Source organism: Drosophila hydei, unplaced genomic scaffold (assembly GCF_003285905.1).
Source record: "Drosophila hydei strain 15085-1641.00,03,60 unplaced genomic scaffold, DhydRS2 tig00000339-arrow-arrow-pilon, whole genome shotgun sequence".
Lineage (NCBI taxonomy): Eukaryota > Metazoa > Arthropoda > Insecta > Diptera > Drosophilidae > Drosophila > Drosophila hydei.
In genome coordinates this window covers 384,503-407,556 of record NW_022045712.1, presented here as the reverse complement: position 1 = coordinate 407,556, position 23,054 = coordinate 384,503, and the positions used below count along the sequence as shown (strand labels likewise).

Here is a 23,054-nt window from a genome sequence, read left to right as displayed (position 1 = left end):
GCTTATATATTTTATGTTTAATGAGTTCTTTCAGCTACTTATTTCTTTAGGAGAATTTGTATCTTTGCTTTGGCATCTATCTCTTAGATAATCAAAGTATCTTTTAAGAGTCCAACTGATGAAGTATGCTTAGAGTTATGTTACGAATGATATCTATTTGCTTTTAGTTGCATTATGAATCAGTCTTAAGATACTCATTTGTCTTTTAAATATTTAAGTATCTTCAAGATACTAAAGTATCTACTAGTTGAGTGAGTATCTTCTAAGGCAAGGATTGCCAACACAGAGCAAACAGGCAACTGTCAGTTACTTCCATTTAAAGACTCTTTTCGATACATTCAATTTATGCCTTAGTTCACGATGTATGCTTAGGGTAAACAGTTGCCTTCGACTTAGTATCTTTTAGTTACTCAAGTTTCTAATAATCCTGAGCTATTGAAGTTACTTTCTATCTATATGTGGAATCTTTAAGATACAAATGTATCTATAAGTTAGGCATGCAAATAAAGCCAAGTCAAGTCAAGTAAATTATCTTTCCGTCTATCTATAGTATCTTTAAGATATAAATCTATCTATAAAGTGAGCAAGCAAGTAAAGCCAAGTCAAGTCAAGTAACTTTCCATCTATACATAATATCTTTATGATACAAATGTATCTATAAAATGAGAGTGCAAATAAAGCCCAGTCAAGTCAAGTATCTTTTCGTCTATCCATAGTATCTTTAAGATATAAATCTTGACAACTATCTATACTATATTTAAGATACAAATGTATCTATAAAGTGAGTGTGAGAATAAAGCCAAGTCAAGTCAAGTAACTTTCCATCTATATATAATACCTTGACATCTATCTATAGTATCTTTAAGATACAAATGTATCTATAAAGTGAGCATGCAAATAAAACCAAGTCAAGTCAAGCATCTTTCTCTCTATCTATAGTATCTTTAAGATGCAAATGTATCTATAAAATGTGAGTGGAAGTAAAGTAAAGCCAAGTCAAGTATCTTTTCGTCTATCCATAGTATCTTTAATATATAAATCTATCTATAAAGTGAGCTTGCAAGTAAAGCCAAGTCAAGTCAAGTAACTTTCCATCTATATATAATACCTTGACATCTATCTATAGTATCTTTAAGATACAAATGTATCTATAAAGTGAGTGTGAGAATAAGGCCAATTTAAGTCAAGTAACTTTCCATCTATATATAATATATTTAAGATACAAATGTATCTATGAAGCAAGTAAGACCAAGCCAAGTCAAGTAACTTTCCGTCTATCTATAGCATCATCAATATATCTTTAAGTTGTACGCCTGCAAGCTGCAAGCCCAGTATCAAGTGTCTTTCAGTTGCCTTAGTAGCTGCTACTTAGAACGGCATCCTTTAATTAAACTAAGATCTTTCTAAGCAGCGCCGCTTCATATTACATAAATCCTTTTAGCAACTCCAATTTATGGCCTTATTGTTGCTACCTAATTGGCTCAGCTGCTTTCTCGTGCTCGCTCTGCCCCGCTCTGTCGCTTTCACTGTGTCGCTGTTTATGTGGAACTGCATGAAAGTCACCAGCTTTGCTGTTGCTGTTGCTGTTGCTGCTGCTGTTGTTGTTGTTACCGTGCACACAGTGTGCGCAAAATGTAATCTTTATTTAATTTAAAGTTCACTTATAGGTTGAGGATATGATTCATTTTAATTGAGAACATTCCAGAGCATTTTCAGAGCGGTTCCAACAACTGAAACAACAACTCGCAGCGCAGGCGTCGTTCAGTTGCCGCAAAGGGGTCGCACGAGATTGAATGAATCGAAAGACTATATGGTATAGCTCACATATATGTCTGCTGATGACAAATCTTATGCTTCATCTGACTCTCTGCTTGACTAGTTCCAAACAAACAGAATCTTCTCAGCAAGTGTGCGTTGTGTAGACTCTAACAGAAGACGCAGCTGGGAGGGAAAATCGAGGGAGCATCAACAACTTTGGCTGTTTCTCCAAGACATCTCGCAGAGACTAAGCTGCGAGCTGAGCTAGCTCTCAGGTTATATCAGAAAGGAAGAACCAAATGAAACCAAATCCAGTCCCGATAGTCGTTGCTTCAGAAGTCTGACTGGGCCCCGTTTGGGACTACGCCTCTGGCCGCGTGGCACTTCAAGCCTTATCAGCAGCGCAAGTAAAACACATACAAGCGCGTACGTATTAAATGCTGAGAGCTTCTCTCTATATGGCACACATGCACAGATACACACGGACACACAAGCTGATGTGTGTGCGAATATCAAACGAGCCGATCTGCTCGGACGTTTCGTGAAGAGGTCAAGGGGTGGAGAGGGGGTCGGCAGGAGTTGCTTGGCTTTTAAGTGGCAGCCCACGCATTTGTTGACGCCATTAGCCACATGCCGAGGGCCAAATCACATACGCAAATATGCAATAGACCCGCCCCAGCTACAGCTCCTCTCCCGTTGAAGCAACCCTCGCAAATCGTCAAACAATAAAAACGAAAAGGAAAAGTTTTCTTTCATTTTCATTTTGTTTTCTTTTTGTTCACCTTTAATAAAAAGGCGTGTGGATGTGGAAATGTCCTGTGCCGTCCTTCGAGTGTTTGAATTAATTGCGTAGCGCACGCCCGGCTGGCGACCTCCCCCTCCCAGTCCCTTGGCGTTCCAGCACCCCCTATCTCTCCCTCTCTCTCTCTGGGTCACCATCTCTGTCTCTTTTTCTCCCCCTACTTCCCCTGCTACTCCCTCTGTCTGTCGTTAGAGCACGCCTGTCCATTGCCAACTACCTACGCTCCACACAATAAATGATTTTATGTCCTAGTCCAGCGCTGTCGTCGTCGTCGTCGTCGTCGTCGTCCCGTTTTCCTGTGCGCCCTAGTCCCTAGTCCTTGCCATCCACACTGAGTGCTCGTCGTTCGCTGAAACGCGTGTTGCTTTTCGAGTACATAAAACTGGCGCCACAAGTCTGCACACAAAATGGCGGCCCACTTGGCCGGGATGGGGCACTGTTGCCAGAGCCAGCTTAGGCAGCTCCTGCTGCTCCTGCTAACCCATCGACCCTCGCCCGCCCTGCGTCTCGCCATGCCTCGCAACCGCCTGCCGCTTTATTATACAATCGTAATTTCGTATCGTAAAAGCGGGAGGCAAAAAAATGTCGAAGAAAGTTTTCGTGTTGCGTGCAGGACCTCAGTCGCTGCCCATTCCCAGTCGCCTCTGTCGCCCGCTCGTGGCCCCCAGTTGTCACCCCCTCGATTTGCGCCCAGCAGAGACAGCCCGAGGCTATTGGGGAGGCAAAGCAGAAACTTGTCAAACATTCGATACGAACAGATTGAACGATTCGAGGCGTTAATCAACAGCGTTTAGATTCATTAAATATATACGTAGCTCTATGCCAAGGATTCCTTTAACGATTCACTCTAAATGCGGCTGAGTTCAAGCAGCAGCGAAGAGACAAGAAGCCAGTCTCTGTAAAGCCAACATATTGTACCATATTTAAGCAGCATTTGTCGCTGGGAGCAGCCTAAAGCAAGGAGTAGTTATGGAGTAGGCAAGAGTAACGAGTATTACAAAGGCGAGTAGCTAGAGTAACGCAGCGGCAAGAGCAGCGATCAGTGTATAATGGAAAGCAACGAGTAGCTAGGGGAAGTAACGACTGGCGAGAGTAAAGATAAAACTAAGGGCGAAGAACAGCTAGAGGAGCAAATAGCTCAAATAACGAGTAGCTAATATCAGAGCGTAGCTAAGTAACGAGTAAGCTATAACAACGAGCAGCAGGAACAGGACTTAAGTAGCTCAAAGAAACGAGTAGTTAGAGCAACAAGAAGGACTAGCGAGAAGAGCAAGTAACTAGTATATAGAAACGAGGTCAGCTAAAAGCAACGAGTGCCTTGAAACAAATAATAGCTAAAAGCACAAGTGCCTAAATGCAACGAGTAGCTAAGGACAACGAGTGATTGAGAACAGCGAAAAGCTAAATGCAACGAATGGCTAAGTAGAGTAAGGATAGAGTAAAAGCAACCAGTAGCGAGTAAGCAAAACCAACAAGAGCGAGTGTAGAGAGCACAATAAGTAGCCAAAACTAACGAGTAACTCCAAATATATAAAATATATATATTCAACTACAGCTATACATGTTCGCGCTTCATTCACTTCAGAGGTCAACTAACGAATAAGCCCAGGTCTGCTCATGAAAATGTAACGAATAGTGTACAAATTTAAAGCTAGCAAACCTATGTTGAAGGAGAGGTGTTAAAAGTGTAGCGAGTAGAGCTATGAAAGCTTTCAATATGCATTTCGTTGACTGTGAAAAGTAAGAAATGTAGCGAACTTAGCTGCGACTTAACGAGTTAAGGAAACATAGCCTTTTGCCTAGGCACCTTCGGCTCAGCTGTTTCATTTGTTTTTGGGCAATGAACTCGCATATTATAAGTGGTATACTTGGGAACGAGCTAACCCCTAACAAAGTTCAATACAGATAGAGAGAGAGAGAGAGAGAGAGAGAGTGAGAGGGGTAGGTAGAGAGAGCTGAGAAAGTGCGACTGCCAAAAAGAAATGAAGGGAAATGGGTCACTAGTTGCAGCTTGTCTTGTCGTTTCAATTGTTGTTCTTGTTGTTGTCGCTGTTGTTGCTGTTGCTGTTGCTGTTGCTGTTGTTTGTCTGTTGGGTTTCGTGGCGCTTAAATTGTAATTGTAGTTTACACAGGGCGACTGACTGACTGACTGCTTGGCTGTTTGGCCATTTGGCTGTGTGACATGCGCCCTTGGCGGCTCCTCTGGCGTCCGACTCGATACTTTGGCTGGCGCCCTCGTGTTATTGATCCAGTTGAAGTAACATGCATAGCAGGGCTCTGTGCGAGCGTGCAAGGCCGGAAGCTTTTCACTTGCGTATGGCTGTCCGCTGCCCACAGACACTAATGTTTGCATAGCTCAGCTAGTCGGAGTAGCTCTGCTATTGCAATTGCATTGGCAGCTTTTGACTCTTCCGCTGCTGAACTGCGGCGGCAAGCACGCAAAGCAGCTGACAACAGCAGCGATAGGGCCGACCCGGCTATCGGGCAGCTTTCGCCATGAATGGAAATGCTCAATGATTATATTTATGTGACACTGATATCTGAGCCATCGCCACGACCCAAGAGCCACTGCAGAGCAAGTGGCCCTTATCGTTGCGGCTACGTATGGCAGCTGACACAACCTTGCGCTGTAAGCAGGGGGAAAAACAACAGCGAGTGAGCACTCGTTGCACTAGTGAAACGAAAAGTTATCAAAGCAGAGAGCATAAAAGAAAGCGACGAGCAACCAGTAGAAGGTGTAGCGAGTGGGTCCTTATCAACTGGTAGAGCTCAGAGGTGTAGCAAACTATCAAATGTAGAGCGAACTCATGCGAGAAGTCAGTGAAAGGTGAATAACTTATAGTATAGCAGAGACGAAAACTAACGAGTAGCATTGGCAGCGAGTAGATTTCAGGGTGGCTTTAGGAAAGATTATTGGAGACTATTGCCATTGTGACGAGTAGCCAAGAGTCAAGAGTAACAAATAGCCAAGTGTAAGAGTAGTCAAGAGTAACGAGTAGTCAAGACTAACGAGTGGTCAAGACTAACGAGTTGTCAAGAGTAACGAGTAGTTAAGAGTAACGAGTAGTCAGGTGTAGTAGTCAAGAGTAACGAGTAGTCAAGAGCAAAGAGTAGTCAAGAGTAACGAGTAGTCAAGACTAACGAGTGGTCAAGACTAACGAGTTGTCAAAAGTAACGAGTAGTTAAGAGTAACGAGAAGTCAAGAGTAACGAATAGCCAAAAATAACGATTAACCAAGAGTAGCGAGTAATCAAGCGAGTAACGAATAGTCAACAGCAACGAGTAGTCAAGAGTAGCGAGTAGTCGAGTGTAACGAACAGTCAAATGTAGCGAGCCGTCAAGAGCAGCGAGTTGTCAAGAGTAACGAGTCGTCAAGTGTAGTAGTCAAGAGTAACGAATAGGCAAGTGCAAAGAGTAGTCAAGAGTAACGAGTAGTCAACAGCAACGAGTAGCCAAGAGTAGCGAGTAATCAAGTGTAGCAAGTAGTCAATAGCAACGAATAGTCAAATGTAGCGAGTAGTCAAGAGTATCGAGTGACTTCAAATTTGTAACGAGTGTAGCTGAGAGCAAATCCATAGCTCCACGAGCAGCCTTTAGAGACAGATCAGCCACATAGAGAGTAAGGGATATGAATCTCAGACCAAGTATAGCCCATGAGTCAACTGGAAGTATGAAAGGGCATATCGTTACGGAATTATAAGTAGAAGCAATACTGTTTGCTGTTTCGCAGAATCGACAAGCTCAAGTGATTAAACTGCTTGTGTTTAGGTCAGAGCATTTCCCATGCACAATCTGAGCAGAAGTCGAGCAATGCATATATATATATATATATATTTATATAAATATATATATATATATATATATATATATATATAGATGCCTGCTGTTGGGCAGCTGGGCACAGGCGTCGACAGGTGGCGCTTTAGGCCCAGCACTTGGCGCTTGGGACTCAACATTGTATGGCGGGTCGCAGCAATTTCCTGGCCATTCCTAATAGATATTCTATACATAGTTTGGCATAGTCATTTCGCATAGCTTTCCCTCTGCATTCAAACAATTTTGAAATTTTATGGCTTTGCATGTGCCATAAAAACGTCGCGTGCATCTTTTGCATGGCCGCCATAAAGATGCGAGTGTGCGTGTGTGTGTGTGTGTGTGTTGGGAGTAGGGCGTATGCGGCGAATACATTTTTCAATTTCACTTACAATGTGGCACAATGTATGCCCCAGTTGAGCTGGGATCTCTTTGCAGTTAACCTCTGCCCCGTCACTCTCTTCAGGCTGTTAACGCGTCGTATGCGCGATATTTGTTAAGATTTGCATAACAAATGGCTTGATCGGATGATTGGACGTATTGACAAGCTAATCGGTGTGATTAATGGCTTTGCCACCTTAGAATTTGATTTGACCATACTAGCATCTCGCCGCAGATCCAATATGATAATCAATATACCGTTTATATATATATATATATATATGCTGAGACAGGTTGACCGTCGGCCGTGTCATTTAACCCGGGCCAACCCGCTGCGACTCATTTGACAAACACATTTGGCCCCGCAGCCATGTCTCGTTTGTCCCCCTTTCAATGTGTTAATCTATCGAACATAGCTTTTCAATTTCTACAGCTCTACAGTTCGACTCCCTCTGCTCGATTGGCATGCGGAAAACGACAAAAGAAACGACAAACAAAAACTACAAACTAAAAACTCCACACGAAAAACAAGCTAGCTGCCGAGCGCTGCCTCAACTAGCGTATACCCTGTACCACTAGAGATCTCTATTTCTATAGATCTGCGAATCGAAGTGCCTCAAGCGCACTATATAGATAAGGCTAGAGTTCTAGTGGCCTAAGTGCAATATATAGCTATGGCAAGAGATCTTGTGGCTTATATTATAGCTCGACTCAAGCTGAAGTATATATAGAGCACTTATTGCAATTTTCAGTTCAGTGTCCTTTGGCTAGTGTAAGCACTTCTACAGATCTAAAATTTATGCTATTTATTCTATATATATATTTGCTTGAGTATTAGCTACATAAAAACCAAATTTCAGATACCTAAACCAAAAATTTATAACAATATTATAGATATATTTGCTTGCTTTATTTATATATGCAACATAGGTATACCCATGAGCCTTGTATGCTAAAAACTGCAATTGCTAAAAGCTAGCACTTTCTAAAACTAGCTTAGTGAGCTCTACAAGTAACCACATGCCAAATTTCATACCTCGAACTGTGCTACTAGCCGAGTTCCTATAGTCAGTTAGCTCATATTAACCATATATGGGCAGCTTATAATAAAACTAAAAGCAATATAGACCATACTATTCATACATCTGAATATATGCCAAGAAACATTTCAGAATTAAAATGATTTGCATGCTGATATCATATATGATATATGATATATGTCGGTGTATAATAGAAACTGGAATAGCCAGTCGCTTGAACTTGCTAAGATTATTTGATCTATATGATAGAGTAATTATAAACGAGATTTGAGCGCTTCAACTGTGCCACTTTTCGAGTTCGTATAGTAAGTGAGCTTCAAGACCACCCTGGCAATTCAGTTGTTACAGGGTATAACAATGACAAACACTTAAAGTCCAGTAGCCAGCGGGTCAGCAGACAGCCGTGACAAAATCATTTAAGCTCTCGATCATAGAAAATAGTGGAAATATTCGATGTATGAAAAGAACATGTATATAGAAATGTATATATATATATATATATATATATGACAAGAATCAGGCATTGTTTTCGGATCGAACTTCAGCTTTTGGACGGCGCAATTTGGAAGCTGTGCAGATCGCTCGTTTCTTTGTGCCATGAACAAGCAACAAATACGTTTCCAATGTAAACAACAAGCTCAGTTCAACAACAACAGCAACAATGGGAACAACGACAACAACAACAACAATGACAACGACAACCGTTGACACGGTGATCTGTCAAATATTTCGGCACTGTCCACGGTGCGCATACGTAATCTGGCCCAACTTCACCCCTTCCTCCATAGTTGAACTTCGTGTGTGGTTCTCTCTCTCTCTCTCTCTCTCTCTCTCTTTGTGCCACTGTCTTTAACTATCTATCCAGCTGGGCAGCACTTGATTCTGACACTGGCTTGGGTTGGGTCACAGCATTTGGCATTGAAAGTTACATGGTAAACAAATTAGAAACATTCCTATATATAGTCATTAGCGAGGGCTGATCGAGGCTTTGATCAAGTTAAGCTTCGCTTGGCCTTCTTTATAAAAAGTAGCTGACGAGTTGTTGCAGCGCCTATTGAGCCAAGATGAATTGAAGATGCTAAAATATTTATCGATCTAAATATATATATTTCTATATATATAGAGGAATACTTATTCGATGATAGTCAAAAGTAATCTTTAACAAGCTAAAGCATTCATCCAACTTCAGATCAGACAGAGCTTGATTCTATGGTCTATTCCTGATCTAAGATCATATTGAGCTTAAGTTCAGATCTAGTAAAGTTCTGATTGTAACTGTAGGACAGTTCTATTAAAGTTTAGTTGCGAAAAGTGCTCTTAAGGATCCTTCCCTCTATCAATCAAAAATCATAGAAATTGTAATAGAGTTGCCTTAGAAAGAGTGAGGATCCAGCAAGAGTCAACTAAGCAGCAGCTTCCTTAGTATAGTATATAGCATATATATACTCTGAGCATATAGTTGTGAGATGGAGCAAAGCTGGCAGCTGAGCGATCGCGACTTCAATTAGATCATTCGGCATTTCCGGATGCGCTCATGCCCTGCAGCGAGGCGAATTGGCAAGCTTTGACCCAAACGAAGCGAATAGATCTATATGCAAATGCAAATGCAATGCATGTTAATATATTCTTAATATTGCCTGTTTTTTTTTTGTTGCATTTTATGTGGCATTATTTCAATTTGTAACTAATTATTGCACACAAAGTCAAACAGAAACCGAAACAGAAACAAATATACAGATATAATATGTACCTATATACATACAGATAAATATATATATATATATATCATATATATATAGCTGACAATTTATTGCAGTGAAACGCATGAGGCTAAGGGGGTGTGGCGAGGGGTTTGCTGGCTGTCCAACCGGGCGTATGAGTAACAAAAGCTATTAAAAATTATAGTCGCCTATTTAGCGAACGTTTGCTTGGCTGCACGGTGTGGGGAGGGGAGCGCCAAGTGCTGCGGGGGGGCAGCTGCCACTGCTGCCTACTGTTAGGCGCATCAAAGGCGACCCACAAAACAGTTGGATACCCTGCCAAAACTCAGGCATGCACACTAAAGACAGTCAGTCCGCCAGCCAGCCAATTGCGCACATCCGGCTTAACTTATCAAGAGATACGGTGCCCACTAGCTATATAGAACTATATACGATGCATCATAAAATTGGCATTGTACAACAATTTCGATCAAAGATAGCGGATCACAGTAACATGACAAATACAGTTAATAATTATGGAAAAGCTTTACAAAATATATTTTTGAAAATGCAGTTTTCACTTTTCCTTACTAGTGTTCAGTTTCCGAAGTTTCACTCCAAGTGTTCAACGCGTCGTATGCTTTATATTTAATTATTATATATTTCATACAAAATTGCTGTCTAACTATTATTGTTAGCAATTATTATTAATCTTTCTTAAAATTCATAATCAATTTATTAATATAAATTGGGTTTTCACTTTTTGATCAATCTTTGTTAGAGTATTTATGATTCGTTGATTAGATAACGTTTCATTGTGTGAATAATTTTGTTTTTTTTTTATGGATTTCGTTAGTTTTCAATGATTAATTTTTATTTGCATATGCATACTGCACATACACACATGCATAAGTGTCAAGCTATTAACAATTACTTGTCGTTTGTTGTTGTTGTTGCATTTGTTGCATTTGTTGCTATTCTTTACATAACACGTTTTTGCATTTCATTAGCAGCAAAATTTTCAGTTTAGCTGCGACGCCAACTGCAAATGCGACTGCGACTGCAGCAGCGAAAACGCCAAATAACAAAATAGCTTCGAAAACGCCACCTGTTTGTGTGTGCGTGAATGTGTGTGTGCGTGTGCGTGTGCGAGTGTGTTTCGCACTGGGAACAGCTTAGCAGGCGCACAGCCAACGCTGCTGGCTGCTGCGTCCTCTGACAGTGTGTGGGCTGTTTACATTTTGGTACGCTTCGTGCGTCGACAGCGGCATCGGCATCGACGTCGCTGCACAATTTCAATAATTCTGGCGGTGTCATTGTTTAACTATTGTTGTTACTGCTGCTGGTGCTGCTGTTGGTGCTGATTTTAACGCTCATTTTATTCCTTTATTAATTCACTATTAGAAGCCGAAAGCGACAGCGACAACAACACCGGCGACATAGAACTTTTTTATATTTTTGTGCTTTTGTTTTTGTTGTGTGTGCTTTGTGCTTGTCGTTGCTGCTGCTGCTGCTGCCTTAGTAGTTGTAGTTGCCTCTGTCGTTGCTGCTGATTGTTGTTATTGCGCGTCGTCCGCTGCTTTTGACCAATCAGCGTGGCGATCACGACATCGTCAGCGTATGGCAAAGCAATACGACGTGATGTTGAGGCTAAAAATAGATTTTGTACATTCACTTGGCGAAGCCGAACTCGCAGTCGTTGTCGGCGTCGTGCCAAACGACGGCCTTGGAACACTGGAAACGAAATGTGTTGCTCTGCCGCCGGTGTCAGACTGAGCGCCTAGCTGCAGCAGTGCCAATTTCTCCACCTTCATCTCTCTCTCTCCCTCTCTTTCTGTTTCTCTCGCGTAAGTTTGTGCAATGGACGCAATGTTAAAAGCGCAGCATTCATGAAAATGAAAATGAAAATGAAAAAATCATTATTGTTGTTCCTAGTGTTGCTGTTACTCTTCTTTTAAGATTAAATGTAAATTTGACATATGTATGTATGCATGTGTGTATGCTTCATTTTATTTTTTTTAAATATTTGTTTAACAAATTCGCCACTTTAAAATAATTTTATAAATTAACTAACATATGACAATTTGCGCATATCCATGCGCAGCTAACGCCGACGCAACTACTATCATGGCAATGCTAATGTAACTTTTTTATTGCTCACACACACCGAAGTGTGTATGCACTTACATGCGCAAGAATTGCAAAGACTGTTTCCATTAATTTTGCTATAAACACCTACATGCATATTGGTGTGTATATATAGATAGATGCAGAAAAATATATATGTGGGGGATCAATATGAATGCAACTATTATATTACAGTGAAGTTTGCTGTTGTTCAGTGTTACGAACGTTGTGACTTAGTTGAAGGTTCTGTCGCAATGCGTTTAACGACTGCCCGTCGTCGCGTGAGTGGGACACACAAGTGAAACAATGAGAAAGAAACGGCAAAACAGAAACCGAAACAGTCGGTTGTCTATCGTCGCCACTGTTGTCGTTGTTGCTCTTTTCGCTCTCCAGTCACGAGCGCGCTTTGTTATTGTTTCATTTTTGCTGTTCCCACTCGTTTTGTTGTTGTTTTGTTATTCTTCTGTTTTGTGTTTGTTGCCGTTGCCGGCTCTTCGCCGGCTGCTCCCCTGAAAACATAAGCACACTTAACATGCGTATGTAGTAGTGTGCGTGCATGCGTGTGTGTGTATGTGTGTATATTTATTTACTCACAATTTTAGCTCTTTGCTGCGCTTTGAGAAATAAATCAAAACATTTGATTGATTGTCGTCGACTGCCCCCAACATTTTACTAACTGCTGTATATTATGTATATGTGTGTATGTGAGCGCTTTAGTGAGTTCTTATTGCTTTTGTCGATGCGCACCCTTCTCAGTCGTAGCACGTTGGCAGCGGCCCACGAACAGTCTCGTCGTCGATGTCGCAGTCCCTGCGTGTGCCGTTTTGCCAACCAGCTGATAAGCGGCTGCGTCTTATCAAAGGTTGGCGACAATTTCGACGTTGACGCTGATTTCCCTTGTTCCTCACATGTATGCACCGAACACTATACACATTATGTGCAAATGTATTCAACGGACAGAGGCAGACGTTCCAGCCCCCAAATAAAGTTAATCATTAAGTCGATCTGTCCATCTACGTGTCGATCTCAAAGATAACTCTGCGTGCTTTCGCGTCCAAGGAAAGTTCCCACGTCAACGGGCCAAGACTTACATAGATACACTCACTAAAAATGGCTTCCAAGCACGAAGCAGACGAAGTGCGAACGAAAATTGTCATATTTTCAATATATATACATACATATATATACATACATGCATACATACGTTGTTGCATACATACATACATATGTACATAGCGAGTTAAATTCAACGAGAGTACACAGAGCATACGTTTGCCAAAAACCAAAAGCAAATACGAGTGGTGCGAGCGAAATTTAAGTACTGCTATCTCATTTTGCCGTACTGGTCGTATCTCTCTCTCTTTCTCTCTCTCTGTCTCTCAAACGAAGCTCTCTAAAATTTTGTGTAAGTTCTTGTTGTTGAAGATATCCCATCTGTATATTCTATGGCTCGTGAACTTGAGTGTTTCTCCAAGTTCAATTTCAACAACAACAATAACAAGAACCTTATAAGATTCTACATATATTAATAGGGAACTCTTGGTTTTCTTCGATTGCTGCTATTTGCATGTCAGAATCAGCTTTGTATGGCAACCGAGTTCTACTGGGACGTTCGTTCGACCGGGCAAACGCATACTCGCGCATAATTATGTAACTGCAGTAAAGCTTGCCTCCCATTGGCGTTGCGGTAATGTAACTGTAAGCCGGCTGCGCATGCCCCTTTTCGATTTTTTTTAACGAAATGTACATATTTACTTTCAAGGTCACCGTTGCCGTCGCCGTCGCCGCGCTGTGGACGCGTCGCAGTCGCTGCCGCTGCATTTGAAATGCGTATGCAGCGTGGCGCTTGTTTCAATGTCAAATCGTTTCAGCCGAAAAGTTACACTGACACGAAACTCAACATTTATGCAGCGAAATCATATGTTCATATTTTTCTACTTTTTATGTTTTAGAGCTCAGAAAATGGATATAATTTTAATAAAATTTCTCATATTAGATTAAAAATTATATTTCTGCATAGTGAGAACTTTAACATTTTTACAAATTGCACTTTTGAACCACTGTGTTGTTAATAATTGTACTAAAAAGTAATTTTATTTTTGTATGTTATACGATTGTACATCCATGTATGTGCATATCTACTTGACAAGTATGTACATACATAGACATATAAATATGTACATATATATACACATATGTACGTATGTACAGTAGATTCCAATAGTTTTTGATCCAATATAAGCCCAACAACCCGGCAACATTTTAAAACTTTTTATTTCATTTTGATTCTGTTTTATTTTTTTTTTGCTGTTTATTTTATACTTTTTGGGTAAATTTCAATTCCCACTATAGCATTTGAGGCTTGGCCAGTGGCGTCGTCGCTACGCTGGTTGTGGGGCCTGTCCAGCCCACGCAGCTGTTGTTGGCAGCAACACCGTCACTGGGTCGATGTTTGCGGGCTGCGTTTGTTTATTTGTTTGCCGTGCCGTTGGCTGTTTCGTTTCAGTGTTCCGCCTCAGCAGTCGGTCGAACTGTCGCCTCGTCTCAGTTTAGTGCTTTGCGTGTACCAGACTTGAACGCAACGCCGCCCGCTGCCTTTACAGCACGTCGCCCACCACCAACCAGCCCAAGCTATATAAGAAACCCGAACATACAAACGAACGTGCGAGCGGTCGGATAGCCGACGAGATTCTTATTAGATTTTTGTATAGTGGCGGCTATTGTTGTTGCTCCGAGCTTAGAATGAACGCCAGCAGCAAAGGCAAAGGCAACGGCAACGGCAATAATAATAACAAAAACATAACAAAAACAACAGCAAAATCAACAACAACAAACGGGCGGCCGCGCCTTTGCATTTGACTTTAGTTCGTTTTGCAGTCGTCGACGTCGTCGTCGTCTCTCGTTTCGTTTCGTTTTGTTCTTTTGCCTCTCGCATTAGAACGCGCGCTGCCACAGTCGCTGCTGGCGTCGCTGCCACAGTGCCCGTCGACGGTCTTATTGGGTTTAAGCGAATTTCAAATTCGCCCGAACTTTTATTCAACGTGTTGGTTTCGTCGCGTGAGCAACTCTGAAACTGAAAAGAAGAAAGAAAAATATCTATCTATCTATAAAAAAAAAAAACACAAAAGAAGCAAAAACATTTACTTAGAGTCCCCGAAAATAAAAACACTGAATATACCAATACCAACAACTACCCGTAACCGTAACCGTAACCGTACCCGTAACCGTGACAGTTAACCGTTAACCGTTAGTCGTAATCGTAACCATAACCGTAACCGTAATCGTAGTCGTAGCTATAACCCTCATTCGCGTCTATATCGTGCGTTCCGTTGGTGTTTCGAAAATATATTTAATTTTTTTTTTTTTGGATTCGACTTCCAGCAGCTACAGAAAGCTATATCGACAAGCTGTATCTGTCCAAATTAGAGAAACAGATATATATGTATATATATGTATATCCATAGTTATATGTCTGCCTGGATCGTATAGATCGTACTATATTTTTTTTGAAGTGTTACAAACCACCAAGTGCTACCAAAAATGCCTTACTACAGCGTTACGCTTTAGTGTCCCAAGTGCTACTTACCGTTATATGCGAGCGACCAGTGTTGGCTAACGACACGCACACACACGCGCGCATCAACAGACAATCAACATTAGCCAACACACGCCACAGTTGTGCTTTATCAAGTGCTGCCGCAACTTCTTCTTCTTCGTCTGCATCTTCTTCCGGCACTTCAGCTGCAATAACAGGTGAGCACTACGACCTAGGTTTATCCTCTCTCTCTCTCTCTCTCCCTTTCTTCCTCTCGTTCCCTCCCTCTCTCACTCTCTCTGTCTCTGTTTATATAGAGTAATGTCTATGTGAGTCTACGTGACTCTACTCACACGCTGGCACATTTATCGCAATGCGTTCGCCCCGCCCGGGTAAATAACAGCCCCCGCCTCCCACTCAGCCGCCTCCCTCTGCCCGAATAGGGGGCAGACCAATCCATCTACTGATTATGATTCGCTTGCGATATGTTTGAGCTTTTGCGGTTGAGGGAAACTCCCCGAGTGCACTGTCCATCCGAGTCGCTCGCAATGCAATTCAATTGCTGAACCCAGCCCCGATTTCATTAGCAACGGGCTCACACTAGCTTAGCGGCCTTAGCACTCGAATGCTGTGAATCCATTTGAATCGTGTCTCTTGTCCATTCTGAAGGCTTAATTGGCATGCAAAGCGCTGTCAGTTAGCGATTCATCAGTCGGCTTTAAGAGCTCAAGTAAGAGGCATTTGAACTGGAATTAGCATATTTCATTACGTGAATCGACATCACAGTATTTGAATCATGTCTTCAGCTAATAATAATCAGAAACTCTAATCAGCGATTGTTTTGGTTCAATTTAGCGAAACATCACAGTACTCGCAGCATCACAGTATTTGGGTCATATCTTTAATTTTGCTCAGAGAATGCTCAATCAGAAATCAGTTTGTTTTCAATTAACCATTCATCACAGTAATCACAGTAGTTGCAGAAATCACAGTATTTGAATCATGTCTACAACTTTTGTTGAATAAGTTATAAAAAGAGAGTAATCCAACCAGAAATCAGTTTGTTTTCAATTAACGATTCATCACAGTAATCACAGTAGTTGCAGAAATCACAGTATTTGAATCATGTCTCCAACTTTTCTTGAACAAGTTACAAAATGTAGTAACTTCAACACGAAATCAATTTGTTTTCTTTGAGTAACTCCCCACAGTAATCACAGTATTTGAATCATGTGTGTGTCTTTGCTGACATAGTTTACGTGCATGCATCCATCTTACATTATTCATCATTTATTGTTAATGTTTTGAAACACTTCACGCTGATTACAGTATTTCCTCTCTCGCTCGCAATCTCCCCAGCCCTCTCCGCAGCTTTTCTATTCTTATTGGCATATACAAATTCCAGTTCGTATTACTCACTTGCCCCACAGATGCTTCCAACTCATCGAAAGTCTTTCGGGAATATTTCACATTGAATATGAATCATGTTGCTGCCGGGCTTCACAGTCCTCACAGATACTCAACTCCAGGCGACACAATTGAATCTAATTGGACTTGAGATTAGTCTCACTCAAGCACAAGCTGAAAGTCCAATTGAAACTGCTGCAAAGCAAAGTCTGCGCAGTCTAATCAGAATCTCGCAGAGCTTTGCTCGCAATAGAGTTGAGCTCTTGCCCGCCGATTCCTGCCGTTCTTAACAAATATATAAATAATAATAATAATACTATAGCTGCTGCATCTGCTTCTTCTTCTTCTTCGTGCACTTGGAATTCTATTTAATATTGCAATCGCGCACAACCGAAATGGGGCCACATGGAAGCTGTTGCTCCATGTTGTTGCATACACTTGTGCCCCTGCCCCTGCCCCTGCTGCTGCTGCTTCTTCTTCTGCCCATTACTCTGCTTTATATATATATATATATAAAGAATCCATTCTTGAAATTCCTTTCATTTTGCATATGGGCCACGCGGAATTTTGCCAATTTCCACTTGCTTCAGCTGCCACTGCTGCTGCTGCTTCTTCATGTGTGTGTGTGTATGGAGCTTGTGGCATAGCCTGTCGCAATTATCAGCGTTCAGTTTGTCTGCGGCTCGTGCCATTGCAAAGGGCACACACACATATACATAGCTAGCCTGGCCTGGTGCTTGCCAACGCAGCACACACACACACACACATATATATATATATATATATATATATACTTATACACATCCATCTATATCTGGTTAACAGGTGTCTTGGCTCTTTGCGCACTTCTTGTTCGTTTTGGCTTTGTCTTTGGCTTTCAGCGCCTCTTGCCCCTGCTTGCCACGCCTCTGTCTCTGCTGTTTTTTTTTTTTTTTTTTTTGGCCAGCAGCTGCACGTCATCTCCCCTGCCGCTGTCTTTATTAATTTATTAAACAATTTTGGTACACTGCGCGAAAAGTGCAACGCATTTTCCTCTGGCCAAAAAGCCACCCCTTTTGCGGGCCTTAGCCACCCCTGCATAGATAAAGTGCAAGCCCAAGTCTATGGCTGCCAGAGGGTTAGTTGCGACGACACAAGAAAAGCAGCAGCAGAAGAAAAGCTGAACGCTGCGCATTTTATCGCCAAAAGATTTATGCGAGCTAATGCGGAAAATGTCAATGGAAAACCCAAAAACCCATTTCTTTTGCTGCTGTCAACATGCGTGCTAAGGGCAGGGCGTGGGCCGGGGGCGCGGGGCAAGCGGGCGAAGCGGCCGCTTTTCGGTTGTTAAGGGTGCTCACATATATGCGCCTAAAAACATAAATTGTGCGAGCATGTGAATCGTACTCAATATAGTTGAGCTGCACACACACTCACACACACACACACACAGGGAAACACACACATGCGTGCGTGCTTGTATATGAATGATTTCCATTGTTGGCAGCTCGCAGCTCGCTAGCTTAAGACCGAGACGCAGTAGTTGCTGTTACTATCAAACACACACACGCACACACACATACTTACACTCGCCTGGTTGTGCGTGTGCGTCTAATGTTCCAAAAACAAAACAAGAAACAAGAAAACTGCGGCGTCACATTGCAGAACCCCTCCTCAGCTGAGGCCAGACCAATCCGTCCACCCGAATTTAGAGTCGCTCGCAATATAAGAATTTTTTTGTAGTTTTTCCCTTGCTGCTTACATAGTATTTTCCATTTTCCATTTTCCTTTTACATGCCCAATTCTAATTCCAATTCCAATTCCGATTCCAATTCAACTTCCATTGCCCCCTTCCAAGCATTTGTCTCTTTAAACTTGAGGACGACATGTGTTTTATTTCTATGTAAGAAACTTCTTATAAGTGATATACATATATATTTATATATATATATATATATATATATATATGATATATATGTGTACTATATGATATATACATTCCCATAAAGCTAACGCCCAAAATGGCCCTTTGAGTACAGTTAGACATATCTGAAGACGTAGACATACATATATATATATATATATATATATATATATATATATACATACATATTCCCTATGTAAGGCATGTAGTGCGCATTAATGAGTGCCCATCCCCTGCCCCCTTTGCGACCCCTCGCCCTACGCCCATGCGACTGTAGTTGGCCTGAAGTTTACAGCCTTGACAGGCGCGCAATTTGACGAGTCGAAGCCGACCAAACAGAACATTTCGCTCTTTGCGCCAGTGTTGCCACCCGTCGAAAAGTATCGTAAAACATGTAGTAAAAACTTTTTGCCAACACAGCATAGCCGACTGCTAAATACCCTGGTAGTGACAATAATAAATTTAAGGGCAATGACAATGACAATGACAATGACAATGACAATGACAATGACAATGACAATGACAATGACAATGACAATGACAATGACAATGACAATGACAATGACAATGACAATGACAATGACAATGACAATGACAATGACAATGACAATGACAATGACAATGACAATGACAATGACAATGACAATGACAATGACAATGACAATGACAATGACAATGACAATGACAATGACAATGACAATGACAAGACAATGACAATGACAATGACAATGACAATGACAATGACAATGACATGACAATGACAATGACAATGACAATGACAATGACAATGACAATGACAATGACAATGACATGACAATGACAATGACATGACAATGACAATGACAATGACAATGACAATGACAATGACAATGACAATGACAATGACAATGACAATGACAATGACAATGACAATGACAATGACAATGACAATGACAATGACAATGACAATGACAATGACAATGACAATGACAATGACAATGCAAGCCAATATACCCGTCTGCACTTCAAGCACAAGACACAACTGTACGCAGCATCGCTTAGGAGACACATCTTATTTCCATTCAGCATTTGGACAGCATTTCGTATTCAGATATTCATATTCATATATCCACATATTCATCCATATATCTCTCCATAGTTCCTTGGTTCGGGGCCTGTCAAAAGTTTCGTACGACACAAAACTGTCAAACTTTATGAAGGCGCATTTTCGAATGTATTTTCGACGCTCGACGAGCCCGAGCCACGCATCGTTGTCAGTGGTTTTTTCCTTACGGCATTTCGGCTTCTCGGCTCTCAGTATTTGTGGCGCAATGAAATTGTCAACGAGCTGCCAACTAAATAAACTAATAAATAAATAAAAACGGATCTGTCGAGCAATGCAGATGCTCAATGTAAGCAGAAACTAAAAGTAAAAAGTAAACTAAGAGCGAGAGTAGCCAAGCGCCGGATATTAACACCATTCACTGTCTTATCGACATGAATGAGCGTCTCTGTGTCTGTACAGTGAACACCAGCTAAAGGCAAGGAGCACTTCTCAAGCCTACGCTGCGAACCATTGGCACTGCCTGGTGCAGCTAATGCGTTTCTTAATGATATTGTTTAAGGGGCAAATTCTGTGGGAATAATAATAATGATCATAATGGAAATAATAAAAACAGAACAATAATAATGATAATACTAATGATGATGTTAATGATAGTACCAATGATAATGCTAATAATAATATTGATAATAATTCTAATGATAATGCCAATGATAATACTAATGACAATACTAATGGTAATGCTAATGATAATACCAATGATAATGCTAATGATAATACTGATGATAATGCTAATGATAATACTAATGCCAATGATAATACTAATGATAATACTAATGCTAATACCAAAGACATATGATATGATAACATTGCTAATAATAATGATAGCAACAATAATAATAATAATAATAACAATAACAAAATTTTTAATGATAATAATATAATTTATACTTGAGATGGTCATATTCTCCTAGATATACAGAGTGTTCCACATATTTGAGTCTTAAGATTTATGGCCTTCTGGACTCATTTAGTTTCGAAGCACATGCGATAGATTTGATAGCAACCTTCATGCGCTGTAAACTGCCTAATTTATAATTCAACGGAAAAATCATTCAGTTAATTGCCGTCTGCTCACCGCCCCCAACCCCCGCTCTGCCCCACCCCTGCTCGCACTCTCCCACTGCTACCCTTTCAAAGTTTCCAAGCCCTTCTCGCTGTGGCCCGCATCGCTGGGGCCCTTCTGCAATCAAACCAAATAATCGATTCCAGCTACATTCATTAGACAATTAACTTGACCATAGATATGTATATATAGATACACATTTATATATACACAGATATATATATATAGATATTTCCTAGAGTCTGTTTGCCAAGTGTGGCCCGACTTCAATCATTTCGTCTTTTGGCTCAGTTGGGCTTACGCCCACTTGCGCTTTCTTTGGAAGCGCAAATCGAATTTCTGATGTGCAATAAAATGAGTTCCAGTTCCTTTTCTCTCTCTCTCTCTCTCTCTCGCTCTCCCTCTCTCGTTTGCTCTCTTGCTGTGCAGTTGATTTACTTAAGCCATTAAAAGCATTTGGCAAAAAATAAAAATGCTCAAAAACCAGGCTACAACAACACAATTTGAAGCTGAAACAGAATCAGAAACTGAAACAGAAACGGAGCTGGGCCAAAAGCCAAAAACCGGTTCGCCATTTGTCAAAGCCAACAGAAAAATAATAAAAAGCAAAGCAAGCCAGGCCAGCCAAAAAAATATATAAAAAAGCTCCATAAAATAACAATAATATATTATATATAGTAAGCCCGACCCCTGTTCGCCCCAGCCTGCCAGAATCCCAACTAAGCCCGTCTGTACGCACTGCGAATACCCTAATTAAAGCGCAGTGAAAACTTTGAGCAAACTGAAAAAAATAAAAATAAAATTGAAATAAATTTTTTCCTAATTTTGTTTGATAGTTTTAGCACAAGAAATTTTCATGTAGATTGAGAAAAAAAAAAAAAATAAATAAATAAAAATAAAGAGAAATTTTTTATTTAATTTTTGCTATTATTTTTTTAAATGACTTATTTTATTTTGATTTTATTTTTACTACACTTTTTAAATCTTTCATTTTATTTTTTAATATATTAATTTATATATATTTAAATGCTATAATTTAAGGAATTTTTTTTTATTGTTATTGTAATTTTTTTATTTGAGTTATATGAGTTTATATATATTTATTAGTATTATAATATATCATAATTTTTTATTACATATTTTTATTAATCGTTCATACAATTTGTTGAATAATTAGCTGCTCTTAGCACACGTATTATATTTCCCTTTAGGTACAGGGTATAAGGCAAGCATGTCAAGTCAAAAGTTTTCCCCATTTGTTTTAAACTCTTTTTCTAGCGCCTCTCTCCCTCTCTCTCTTTCTCTCTTGTTTCCTTTTTGTTCTTTACTTAGTGTTTTTTGTTAAGTGTTTGTTGTTTGTTGTTTATGTTAGTTTATTTTATTTTTTATTGTTTAAAATTCATCACGATTTTTATTTTCGCTTTACATTTGGATTTTATTTTCAAAATTGTTTTTTTTTTTTTTTGCCTTTGCTTTGCTGCTTCTAACCTTGAAGCACATTTAATTTGATGGCTGCTTCTTGTTGTTGTTGTTGGAAAATAAACAACAACAAACAAGTGGAAGAAGCAGCAGCTAGATTCTAAATATATGTGTAATACATATTAATGTACGTAGCTGCTACTATAGAGGGTATATTTATATAGCCACACACACACACAATATATATATTTATACATATATTTATATATACATGTGTTTGCATGTGAAAATTTCATGTGGGGTCGCGTTGTAGCCAGTTGATACTTATCGTATACGCGCTAGAGATACCCTGTAAACATATGTAAGCAAAATAAGTCTAGTTAAAGGGAACTCTGGCATTTAGTATTATCGTTGCTCTATTGATGTTTGCTCGTTGAAGAGTTTATCGATTAAGAATGAATTTAAATTGAAAGTGAATTTGATTTGTTGCTTGTGTTGCTCTTACAGGGTATCTTGTAGGCATTACAGCGGCACTCACATTTATTTACTTAAGTTTTTTCTTTGTTGCTTTCGTATAATTGTCGAATTTTCGTTGGTTTTCGGTTGGTTTTTTCTTGCTTCTGGTTGGATTTTGACGTCGCTTCTTGATTCGAATTTGTGTCTAGCAAGTCGCATATATCATCTTTTGTTGTTGTTGTTGTTGTTGTTGTAATTGTTGTTCCAAAAATTACTTAATTGCAGCCATATGTGTGTAGCGCTCGCTGCCTCTCGCTCTCTCACGCACACACATAGCCTCCCTCTCTCTCCCTCTCACTCTCTGCTGCCTTTTCTTGGGCGCTAAACTGGAAATGTGTCGTCGCGGCGAATATATCTGTGGCTATGGCCGCGAATGTATCTGTAGCCCATCTAGCTACATACATATACGTATGTGTACGTGTGTGTATGTATGTATGAGTATAGTTGTAGCTGGATCTACGCATTGCTCGACTGTTGCTGTATCT

The 23,054-nt window shown here is 40.3% G+C and overlaps 1 long non-coding RNA gene across 1 annotated transcript in view; it reads left to right on the top strand.

Annotated features, from left to right (window-relative positions):
* The first annotated feature begins 14,405 nt into the window (after positions 1-14,405).
* LOC111596770 overlaps positions 14,406-23,054 on the top strand; it is a 39,877-nt gene continuing 31,228 nt past the window's right edge. Inside the window, exon 1 of the long non-coding RNA XR_002751267.2 lies at positions 14,406-15,374. This is a non-coding gene — a long non-coding RNA (uncharacterized LOC111596770). The remainder of the gene's footprint in view (positions 15,375-23,054) is intronic.